This window comes from Lathyrus oleraceus, chromosome 5 (assembly GCF_024323335.1).
Source record: "Lathyrus oleraceus cultivar Zhongwan6 chromosome 5, CAAS_Psat_ZW6_1.0, whole genome shotgun sequence".
Taxonomy (NCBI): domain Eukaryota; kingdom Viridiplantae; phylum Streptophyta; class Magnoliopsida; order Fabales; family Fabaceae; genus Lathyrus; species Lathyrus oleraceus.
Genome location: NC_066583.1, coordinates 289,815,875 through 289,828,218, shown reverse-complemented (window position 1 = coordinate 289,828,218; position 12,344 = coordinate 289,815,875).

Below are 12,344 nucleotides of genomic sequence, written 5' to 3'. Positions count from 1 at the left end.
TGAACTATTTAGCATGATATGCCTTCCACTATGTGTCAAATTCTAGAGTACAATAGAAGGATGGTCGGAAGGAAATGGGAGTCAGCTTAGGGAAATCACTGGTATATCGAGTTATCCATCGAAGGTAGCCATCTTCGAAGTACTCGATTGGGTAGAGGCGCAAGTCACTCTTTCGGTTGAAAAATGATTTGGATTTGGTTTGAATAATCCTAAACTGGTGCGACACTAGGTTGGATTAGTAACAGAGAATCTTCAAATCTTCCTTTGAAGTCCCAAGATGGGTAGAAAGAAATCAAGGAGTCAAGAAACCTTCCCATATTTTTTTATTCATCCTCGTGTTCACCAATGGCTAGGAACTCTCGGGTGAACCATTCAGGCCCATAGGTCCTTTTAGCAAAGGGAACCATCGTCGTATTAAAGTGGTAGCGCTTGGCGAACATCAAGAAATAATATACAAAAGCTTTTTGATATGATATATTCTTGTCAGTCAGAGTCAACAAATTCAAATGTATTCCTCGATGCGATGGTCCTTAAGGGATTTATCGGTTTCATTGGGAAGTTCAACATCTAGAGAAATCTAAAAGGTGGCATTGATCCAGAGTTAAAGTAGCCAGAAAGGTCCAGATAGCAGTAAGCCATATTTTGGATGGATATTCCTTAAGGTTTCAACTCATAACCCTAGGGATTCATAAAGGGACCCTAAGATCAACTGACTAAGGCATACTTCTTTGCCTTAATGTATTTCGTTGGATAAGGTGTTGTATCTTTTTGCTACCTTCAAATACCTACAACAGAAAATACACATTGATAGCCACAACGCGAGAAGGACTATGTGATCTTCGTCAGAAACTTCGTCGTCATCGACAACATGGTAATCCTCGATATATCGGCTAAATCTGGCACGATTACCGTCGGTGTTTATGGTGTCTTCGTTACTCTCGTTCAGGTCAAAGGTTTCATCACTTGGGCAAAGGCCAGTGATGGTCTCCACACCGGAAAGAGTGGGTGTCAGCATCCCACATGGGAGTTGAAAGTATTAGTTGTACTTTCCCAGAAGTACAAGGAAGCGACCAACATATTTTGGTAGTAGGTGGGACCAGTCCTCCACTGTTGGATAAGGTCGAAAATACCTCATTCTTTTCAAAATTCACTCTTTTTTCACTCTTTTGTCGCGTAGTTCCTGGACATGTTTTATTTTTATGATGGCATGTCATTTTACTTGCATTATGCATTGAAGAAAACATTCTTTTTAACCTTAGTATTATCGGTAGATAAAACATGGACTTCACTGCTACATGCTTTTGCTTACGGTTAATGGCTTTACTACGAACTTGATATCTTGGACTCTTTCAGAACTTACATTCCTCCAATGCTCCATCATTAGTATCAAACTCATTGTCATAAAACAACATGCAACCACTGCTGTAACAATCAATCTTTCTTACTTCTAAACTCAACTTCGACACCAACCTCTTTGCATCCTAAAAATTTGTTGGCAAGTTGTCTTTCATAGGAGACACATCCAGCATCATATTTGCAAAGAATTCCAAGCACTAATCATGAACATTCCAATTTGATTCGAAGGCCAATAATATTACACACATTGATAATTTTGAGTCTGACAACCCCTCAAATAATGGTGTATTAATTTATTTTAACAATTGATAAAAATTTTGCACTTCCTCATTCGACAACTCTTCCCCATAAAAATCTTGAAGTTCGTCATAGGTCACGTTCACCCCAAAAGCATCACCAACCACGTCATTGATCAAGTTAAATTGTTCCTCATATTTCATATCTGATCGACTTCTTGAAACATGTGTATTAATAGTCACTGGTATATATATATATATATATATATATATATATATATATATATATATATATATATATATATATATATATATATATATATATATATATATATATATATATATATATATATATATATATATATATATATATATATATTACTCCAAATTATAGTCTTTAAATTGAATGTAATCTAATGATTAATTAAGTAAAAATGTTAATTAACCATTAAATTAGATTCAATTTAAAGGCTATAATTTAAAATAAGCTAAAAAACTTACTCTTGAAATATATATATATATATATATATATATATATATATATATATATATATATATATATATATATATATATATATATATATATATATATATATATATTATATATATATATATATATATATATATATATATATTCTGTTTTAATAAATATTCTGTTTTAAAAATAATATATTATATTTTAAAATATATATATTTTTTCTTTATAATAATATATTATATTTTAAAATAGGGTTAAATATACAATACCCCTTGAAATGTTAGTGAAATTAGGTTTATCCTTGTAATTATTTTTTAAAAATCCCTCATTAAAATGTTAAAATTCTATGTCTTTTGCCCTTAAGTGTCAAAGTTACCCTATAATATATATTTTTTAATTTATCCCATATTCAATGTTCAAATTGTATGTTTAGGGGAAAAAAACAAAAAAAATATTAGAGGGGAATCCAGAAAATATATATTACAGGGGTGTTGTATATTTATAATATAATTTTATAATTGTACATTCCAGATTTTATTAGAATCCGAATAAGATCGACCTTGTACATAGACAATCTATACGGTCTTAGTCTGTGTATATTTCGGTTATTTATTGGATTATGAAATTTCAAATAAAGGTTTGTCAGTTAGAAAGGCTCGGCCAAATAGTCATGAAATTCTACATGGATTTATCGAATTTGTTGCAAATGATTAAATGGACGGATACGCTTATTATATCCTATCAATCATAATTATTCAGATCTGACAAGGGTGGACATTATAAAGAGATCATGGAGACTATTCTAATATGATAAGGGTGGACATTATAAAGAGGTCATGGAGACTAAGGAAAAAAGAAATTGAATGATGAATAACACAAAATAAAAGAGAACCACGTGAAAACCTTAGACCACCAATAATGGTGGTCAAAATCTTTTCTTAACATACCTCCTGCTCCAGATAGGACGATTGTAACCACACCTGACTAATTTCCAGATAGGACGATTGTAACCACACCTGACTAATTTTAGGAAGGTTTCTCCAAATACTCCGTTTATTCCATAATGAGTGACTCATATAACCATTTTTCATGAATTAAAAAAAAAAGAATAAATGAAAGAGAGAATAATATTTTTACTAAAGTCCTTTTATCCTATATTAGAAATGATGAAAACAATATTAATTAAATGATAAAATTAAGAAAAATACATTAAAAATTAAATAGATCAATGATACTTTTTTATTCCTAATGAATTATTAATTATTAATTATAAGAATGAAGGAATAATATTTAACAAAAATATTTTGCGTCCACAGTAGAGCTTTGTTAAAACTATTCTGATCCAAACAATCCAATCTAAACAATCATTTTTTCATAAGAGTAATTTCCAGTGGCATAAGATTGGCCGCTTGAGCATACCACCACACTCCCTAAACTGTAACCCTCATCTCAAATCCCTGATCCATGGATCCAATTCCTGATTCAATAGTTGGGTTGTAAAATCTGGAAGAGCTTAATCTCTCTACAAATCTTTTGGAATCACTGCCTGATTCAATTGGGTCGTTAGTGGAACTGGATGCAAGCTTTAACAATATGTCATACTTGCCAACAAACATTGGAATCCTCTTGAACTGCCACCAGCGGAGATTATGAATCAAGGAGTCGAAACCATATTGACTTTTATGACCAAGAGGTGGATTGATATGTTGCAAGAGGAAGAAAGAAAGAACAATCAAGAAAGCAAGAACAACTAGAGGGTGTCTGGTTAACACGAAGCACATCGTGGTTGAATAATATTTCTGGCAATGTAGCTGGGTATATCAGAACTGCTGTTGGTCATGTTCAACTAGGTTATATAGGACAACACTGTAATTCATTTGCTTCAAATTCTAGAAAGGGAAAACATGATCGATTATTAAAATAAAAATTACAATCCAAAATCATTAGCTGGAAATCATTTCAACTTTTGTTGGCCTGGATATAGTGAACCAGTGGCATATGTGGTTTACAACTTTGCTACGTAGTAAATTCGATAATCAATGATTAAAATAAAAACTACAATCCAAAATCATTTATACAACAAAATTGGTGTCCAAAGAATTTCTATTAGAAATATTATCAAAAGATGGTCATGGAAGTTGGTTTTGTGACAACATCAACAAGGCACATTTTGATTACTGTTATTGGCTCCTTCACCTGGTAAGCCTAACAGTGAAAATAATGACATAAATCAAAACCAAACCATGTTGAAGAAACTGAAGAAAACAAAGATATTGACTATTTATTCTCAAAGAGCACAGTGGCTAAGAGCTGCTTTACTAGGAGCAAATAATGGACTAATTGCAGGTGCGTGCAATATGGGAGAAGAGAAAACAAAATCGGCAATACTATTGATGAAGATGAAAAGATATTGCCAAATCCTTTTCAAGCTGCTATAGCATCAGCAATTGCATTTTCTTTTGATGCTACTGTTCCACTTCTAGGAGTAGCATTGGTTAGGGAGTCTAAAGTAAGAGGGTTTCCATCAAGCAAGAGTGCGACATTTGGAAGAAAGCCTAGTTGCTCTGGCATTGCTCCTGTTAATTCATTTCCACTCAGGAACAAGAGTTCCAAAGATTTGATATTGCCAATTTCAAACTGGAATTATTCCACTTATGTTGTTCCACATGAATAGGTTGAAATATGTTAAGGTTGCGACATTGCTATAACTTTGTTGGATTTCTTAAATAGGAAGCTACAAAAGACAAAATTCTCGATTGCGTTCATGAGAAAAGAAATGGTCTGGTTACTTCGAATACAACTAAGTATTATTCTGCTAATCCAAGAGTTATTTGTTTAGGTTTACAAGTTTTTTTCAGTAAAATTGGATCTCATTATCGCAGTTGCTGCATATGGTGATATATCTAAACTGACATCATAATGTTTAGCGAGCAATTTACAAAAAAATTTAAATTGTCAGAAAGATTCTTTATATTTAAATTATTCCATAGTGATCACTATTTATGTGTTATGTAAATTTTAAATGACAAGTTTTAGACTTGGAAGATGGACACTTCGAACTCGGGGGCTTTCGTCAAGACACAAATCGCCTACAAAAGATGGAAACATATTAAGCCGTCTCATAGGTGTAAAAAGAAGAGTGGAAGAAATTAATTTTGAGAACATAAATCGTTAACAAAAATAAAAATAGTGGGATGGGTATGAAATTTTATGCTTTAAATAATTATTGTCGGATACGGCGAATTAATTTCTCAGTTGTTTGTGACTAATGATCCATTTAGAGCTTATATTAGGCAAAGGGTGTCGCTCCTTTCCCATGCGAGGGCGGGAGGCACCTCCTAGTAGCTAAAATTTTTAAAATTATGTAGGATAATTTTCGGAAGAAACTATTTCCTATCGAAGAATGCAAATTTTTAGAAGACATCAGATACTTTAATCAAAATAAACTAATATGTCACATGAATTAGGCAAATCGGAGGTCGAAGAAGAGAAGTCGATTGATCTCATCGGGACAATAATCTGATGCAAAATTCGATATCATATTCTGAGTACTACGAAACATGTGTGCTTAAAATAACTTTTATATAATTCATTAGGTATAAAGTCCAACAAAGACTTACTCTCCAACAAAAGTCAGTCCAAAATTGTCGAGCTCCGCCAAAACGGGTCATATTCAATAAAAGCCTTTGACCTCCATTTGACGTCAATCCCATTAGGGCTCTGAATGTCAGCCGTGCAAAGAAAAGTCTTTAACCTCCATTTGAAGTCAACCCCCGTGGGGCTCTAAACATCGATCATGAAAATAAAATCCTATGACCTCCATTTGACGTCAACCCTCGTGGGGCTTTGAACGTCGGTCATGCAAATAAAAGCATCTGACCTCCATTTGACGTCAACCCCTAGGGACTTTCAATGTAAAGGCCTCTGACCTCCATTTGAAGTCAACTTTCGTGGAGCTCTGAACGTCGGGCATGCCATAGAGTCTCTGACCAATACCACGTCAATGTGTATTGACACTATGAACGTCAAATATGTTAAATAAGACCCCCAACCTTTTAAAATACCAAATCAACATACCTCTGGCCAGGTCAAGATAATATACTTAGGACCTTCAAGGAGGAGTTATGATACATGCGTCTAATCAGATTCACCACGGCCTGATTAAGACAAATCGCAAATCTGTTAAAAATTATTATCCTACATATCTCATGGCCAGGATGTATGAGCCCAACTTCAATGGTCTGATATCGACTAGGTCTTATTTAATCAAAGTACTGTGAAGGATGCTAGAAATATAACCCGGATTACCATAATACTTAAAACCTACATGGGGTATTACAAATCTAAAAACAAGGACAAGCATTGAAGTGGTTAAAATAGAGCTTCAATAGGTCGAGACCCTCCCAGGGTCCTCCGACTTCACTATGTTTAAAACCGACCAGATTCTACGATGTCAATGTATCAGGATCCCACTAGGGCTCTCCTACATCTCTAGGTCTAGAACTTACCGAGTTCTGCAACAACCAGAGGTCGAGAATACACTAGGGCTCTCTGACTTCTCTACATTGCAAACCTACTCGGACTCTCCGATTTCTTAGTTAAAATTGTAGTTATTTTCCTGACTTCATTAAAAACGTAAAACTTCCCATTATATACTAGAGTGAATCCCTCATAAATCGGTTCATCATCGAAACCATAAATTTAAGGATAGTTTACATGATCTGGGATAAATTCAAAACAGTTCGCCCTTACAGGCCCAACACCCTTACAGGCCTCATGATTTGGGGGCTTATGTACATCCCAGATTTTATTTGAACTCGGATAAGGTCGGCCTTGCACATTGACAATCTATAAATATTGATTTTATACAGGGTCATGATCAAATGACAATCAATAACGGTAGGATATTAGCGACGTGAATATCACTTCGCACCATAAATGGGTTAGTCAACCTGCTTTCCCATTAATTTCACTTGTCAAATTTTTTCACCAAAATTATTTAAATTTTAAATTTTAGGTAACGACGCATTTCAAAGTCACTACGAATTTTTCAAAATATTTAAACTTTTCCCACATGAAAAACTGAATTTCATTTTTTTTATTATTTTAAACTTTAAGGTAGCAACGTGTTTTCAACGTCACTACAAAGTTTTCGAAAAATCTTACTCTCCCCCCCCCCCCCCCCCCCCCCCCCCCCCCCCCCCCCCCCCCCCCCCACCCCCCATTTGAAAAGCTGAATTTTAATTTTTTAATTATTTTAAAAGGGTTGCGACTTGTACGTGGTAATGTCCCTTTTTAAAAATGTTTTTTTAATAAACCCTTTTTAGCGACGTGATATTCACATGGTTGGAGCACTGTTTTCTTATGGCGTTTGGAAACAAATATTTAAATAAAATTTATACGTGCTAAAATTAAATTTAAATAATATTAAAAATATCAATAATAAAATTTAACTATTTAATTATTTAAATATTATTTAAAAAATTAAATATATATTTTATAATATAATATTCAAACACATTTAAATATTTTAAAAATCATCAAAAATAAATAAATAAAAATATAAATAAATGTTGTTTCGGTCATAGTGAGATCTCTTTAAATATATTGAGAAGGAATCTTAAAATTAATATTCATACAAATTAGAATTATAAATTATTTTAAAATATTGAGAACTAAAGAAAATAGAGAATTATTAAATGTTTTGGGATGATTTTTTCATAAATGTGTTATTAAATATGTTAGAATAATATTTTAAAAGTTAAAAAAAAAATTGTTTTTCCCATACTGGAGGCTCTTGGAACATTACTAGAAAGAATGTTAAAATAAAAATTCATATAAACTAAAATAAAAAAAACGCTTAAAAATATATAACAAATTAAAATTGAATATTAATAAATAATAAATATTTAATATAATTGAATAATATTTAAAAAATTAAATACTTTTAGTTTGTTATGAAATGTGTGTGAATATTATTTATTAACATCTCAAAATAACAAAAGTTATGAATTCGTTAAAAAAAACAACTTATTTGTTAATCAATATATAAAATGGGAAGAAAATAATCAAAAGTCATGTGGTTTAACTTTGATTGAGTATCATTTTGATTCAACAATTGATTTGAACCGTTGAATGGTTTGACAAATGAGGCTTGAAACATCTTCTTGATCAAGTGTTGTCATCATGAGGTTATTAGACAACTGATATCAACCCCTCTTTCACAGTTGTCACAAAGAACTCTCAACATCCAAAAATCATTTGACTTATGGAGTTGTTATCTTTAAAGCTGCTTGAGAGTTGTCATCAGTTGTCATCATCAAAACAAATTGAGGATTATACATGCAAGGACATATATCCAAATTCTTCTTCTTTTGTTATGATGGCAACACATCTTTTAGAGATGCGGTAAACAAAAAAAAAATGGTGGATAAATATTTGGAGTGGTTAAACTCCCTCTCACAAATAAAGAGAGTATAATCTAATCACTATAAGAGTATAGTTATCCTCCTTTGTTATTATCAAAAAGTCAAGTCAATGAATAAATAACACAAGCACATTGATCACACATTATAATCTTATAAGCAAGCAAAAAATTAGAAGGAATGAGGCAATAAAGAAGAAATATGAAGCTTTTAAACCAAACATTAATAATTCATAAATGAAAAAGTTACATAAGGAAATCAACAACAAATAGGAATACAAGATGAAAATAAGCTATCAAGTGTCATCACCATCATAAAAAAATCCAGTAGGAAAAGGCATCCTGGTATTCGTGAGCTTGCGAATCAGGTAATCAACTTTGGCATATATCCCACTTAAAAAAATTTCATACGCTTGTTGGTTGTTGATGATGTTGTTGAGGAGAGCTTCAATAAGTGGAGTATGACGAATCTCATTGTCAAAATCCTATAAATTTGATGGAGTTGCTTGTTGCTTAGTTGGAGTTTGTTGACACTGACGACCTCCTCTAGCTTTAGAGCCTTTCTGGACCAAGACCTCATTGACCTCTTCATATTTCATCTGGCCTAGGAATTGTTTCCCCATTTTGATTGAATTCTCAATTGACTATTCATCTTCTGATTTAAATCCAACATGTTCCAGAATCTTCATAATCAAGTTACCATATGATAACCACACATTCCCCTTTCTTTGGAATTCTATCATGTGATAGATCTAGTCCAATTATTTTCAACATTGGTGTCTAGCAACCAAATTAATACAACATCAGTTTTAGAGACCTACCAAAGATTGGACTTTCTTGGGATGAGAATAAGGGTTTTCATATAGTGAATAAGACGAATATATCAATGAACATATCCATCGATACAAGAGAGAGAGAGAGAATCAAGATCATCAATAGTTTTTGGATCCTCAAGTTTGTAGAGAGATCCTAAGTAAGGAATATCGCAAATGACAATAAACTCTTCTATAGAGAAAGATAGAGAGTGAGATAGAGAAATAAAAAGATTTCATGGGCTAAATACTCTTTTTTGTCTCTTATCTATACCTCGGGGTCCATTTTAGTCCCTTAACTTTTAAAAATAAAAATTGAATCCCTTAATTCTTGAAATAGTGTCATGTTTGTCCTTTTTGTTAGCTCTATTAGTCAAAGTAAAGAACATTTTCCACATGATATCTACATGTGCTTATGTGGATACCAGCTGAATAAAGTATTCCATGTATAATTTAATTACAGATAAACCAAGTGTGTTGATGTTTTTCAACTAAGAAAACCCTAAGTTTGTTCATAAAGGCGATCAAAGTAGTGAAAGTGTTCGAGAGAAGCTCTGCTTAGGCGAATGCGGGTTGTCATATAGTGAATAAGACGAATATCTAAATGCACATATCCATTAGCGAAGTGAAATCTATAAACCTCGTTTGGATTAGATAGAAGAGATAAATGCTTAGATATGATCAAGATCATAAATAGTTTCTAAATCCTCATGTTTGTAGAGAGATCCTAAGTAAGTAAGATCACTTATGACAACAAACTCTTCTAGATAGAGCTAGATAGATAGAGTGAGAAAGAGATTTCATAGGCTAAATACCATTTTTGGCCCCTTATATCTACCTCGGGGGTGCCTTTTAGTCCCTTAGATTTTAAAAAGAATAATTGAATTCCTTAATTCTTGAAATAGTAACTCGTTTGTCCTTTTTGTTATCTCCATTATTCAAAGCCAATAATATTTGCCACATGATATCTACCTAGCGCTTATGTGGAAACCAACTGAATAAAGTATTCCATGTATAACTTGATTTAATATAAACCAAGTTGTTGATTTCTTTCAACTAAGAAAACCCTAAGTTAGTTCATGGAGGCGATAAAAGTAGTGGAGATGTTCGAGAGAAGCTCTGCTTAGGAGAAATCGAAGGTGAGAAAAGCCATTGTTGGTGGGGGACGAGGCAGAATTCACATTTCATGATAAAGATTTCAAACTGGTTAATATGTTTTACGTATTTCTTATTTAGGTTTTTTCTTATTCAAATGTCATTTGTTTTAGGTTTTATGATTCATAATTTTAAGTGCTATATGTTATTGGTTATAAGTTTTATGTCCGTTTTCAGTTTTGGGTTTTATTTAAATGTTAGGTTTTAGGTTATACGTTTTCTGTCGTTTTAGGTTTTAGGAACTCATTTTCTGTTTCCCCCTTTCTTATTATAATTTTGTTGGATATAGGTAGTCATGGAAGAATGTTTGGTTTGTTGATTCATCATGGTGGTTCATTTTTGGATAATGAACTAAATATATATGAAGGTGAAACAATTATTGAGTTAAGAATTGATGTTGACAAGTGATTTTTTTTTAGTTGGTAGACACGCTGAAGGAATCAGGTTATAAGGAAATAGGTAGAATATCATATAGGGATCCAATGTTTTGGATGAATATGTTAACTGATGACAAAGGTGCGTTAGATATTCATGATCTATGCAAGGTGTATTTGAGTGTTGATATTTATATATAACATGATGTGTTTGAGCTTGAGTTTTGTGAGGGTCCTATTGAAGAAGAAGAATTAAATCATAATGACATTCTAAATGTTAAGGAGGAGGAAGAATTAATTTCTAAACTATATGAAGAAGAAGTTAGAAATGGACAAAATGATGAAGTGCATGATGGTGGATTTAATGAAGGACAAGATGATGATATGCAAGGTGGTGGTGTTCATAAAAGTGAGGGACCAGATGTTGGTGTGTTGAAGGTGATGGTTTTCATGATGGTGGAGGACAAGATGGTGAGGTGGATGATGAGTGTGATGAATGAGGGTGGCATGGATTGGTTGTGTAAGTTTTGATGATAGTGAGGAGGAGAGTTTAAACTATGATAATGCATTTGAAGTTTTATTTGATGACTCTAATAATAGTGCGGATGGTGAAATGAATATTATTACATGAATTTGACAATTCTCAAGAGGGTACTAATAACAAAAATAAACACAATTGGGAACAACAAAAGGATGAAGGTGTTGCGAGTGAAAATGAGAGTAAAGAGTCAGAAAGTGGATGTAAAAGTATTGAAGGTAATGATAATAGTGGAACTAATAAGAAGAAGTTTCTAATTTTTAAGTTGCAGAAAGACATGGCTAATTATAAATGGGAGTAAGGAACATATTTTAGTACCAAAAGTGATTTTAAGGAAGCATTAACCACATATGTTGTTCAATCTGGTAGGGTATAAAGTTCATTAAAAATGACAAAAGAAGGGTTAGGGTTAGATGTAAAGAAGATTGTGAATGGGAAACCTATAATGTCAAGTTGAAGACTACTAAGTGGTTGAGTAAGAAGATTCAAAATTCCTTAAAAAATAATCCTAAGATGAAGATTAAGAATATAAAAAGAAAAGGTACAAAGGAAATAGAATGTATAGGTCAACAAGACAATGGCAATTAGGGAAAAATTTGCTGCAAGAGACATGTTGTATGACTCATTCAAAGAGGATTACACAAGAATTGATGATTATTGTCATGAAATTCTAAAGACTAATCTTGGATCAATAATCAAGTTAAATGTAGTACCTATGCAATATGGAATAAATGATAAAAAGTCTCATTTCAGAAGGTTGTACATATGTTATTGATGATACTCAGTCATTGCATAACATTTACGAGAAATTATAGATAAAATCGGTGGAATAATGAGAAAAATCCACGCCAAAGTGTGAAAAGTGAGCAAAAATAACCAAGAGGAAGAAAGTTTGGACTTAGTGGAAATTTGAAGAAAAAGGAAGAAAATAGAAATTTTGGCCATTATTTTTATCATGGTCGCGATGTTCC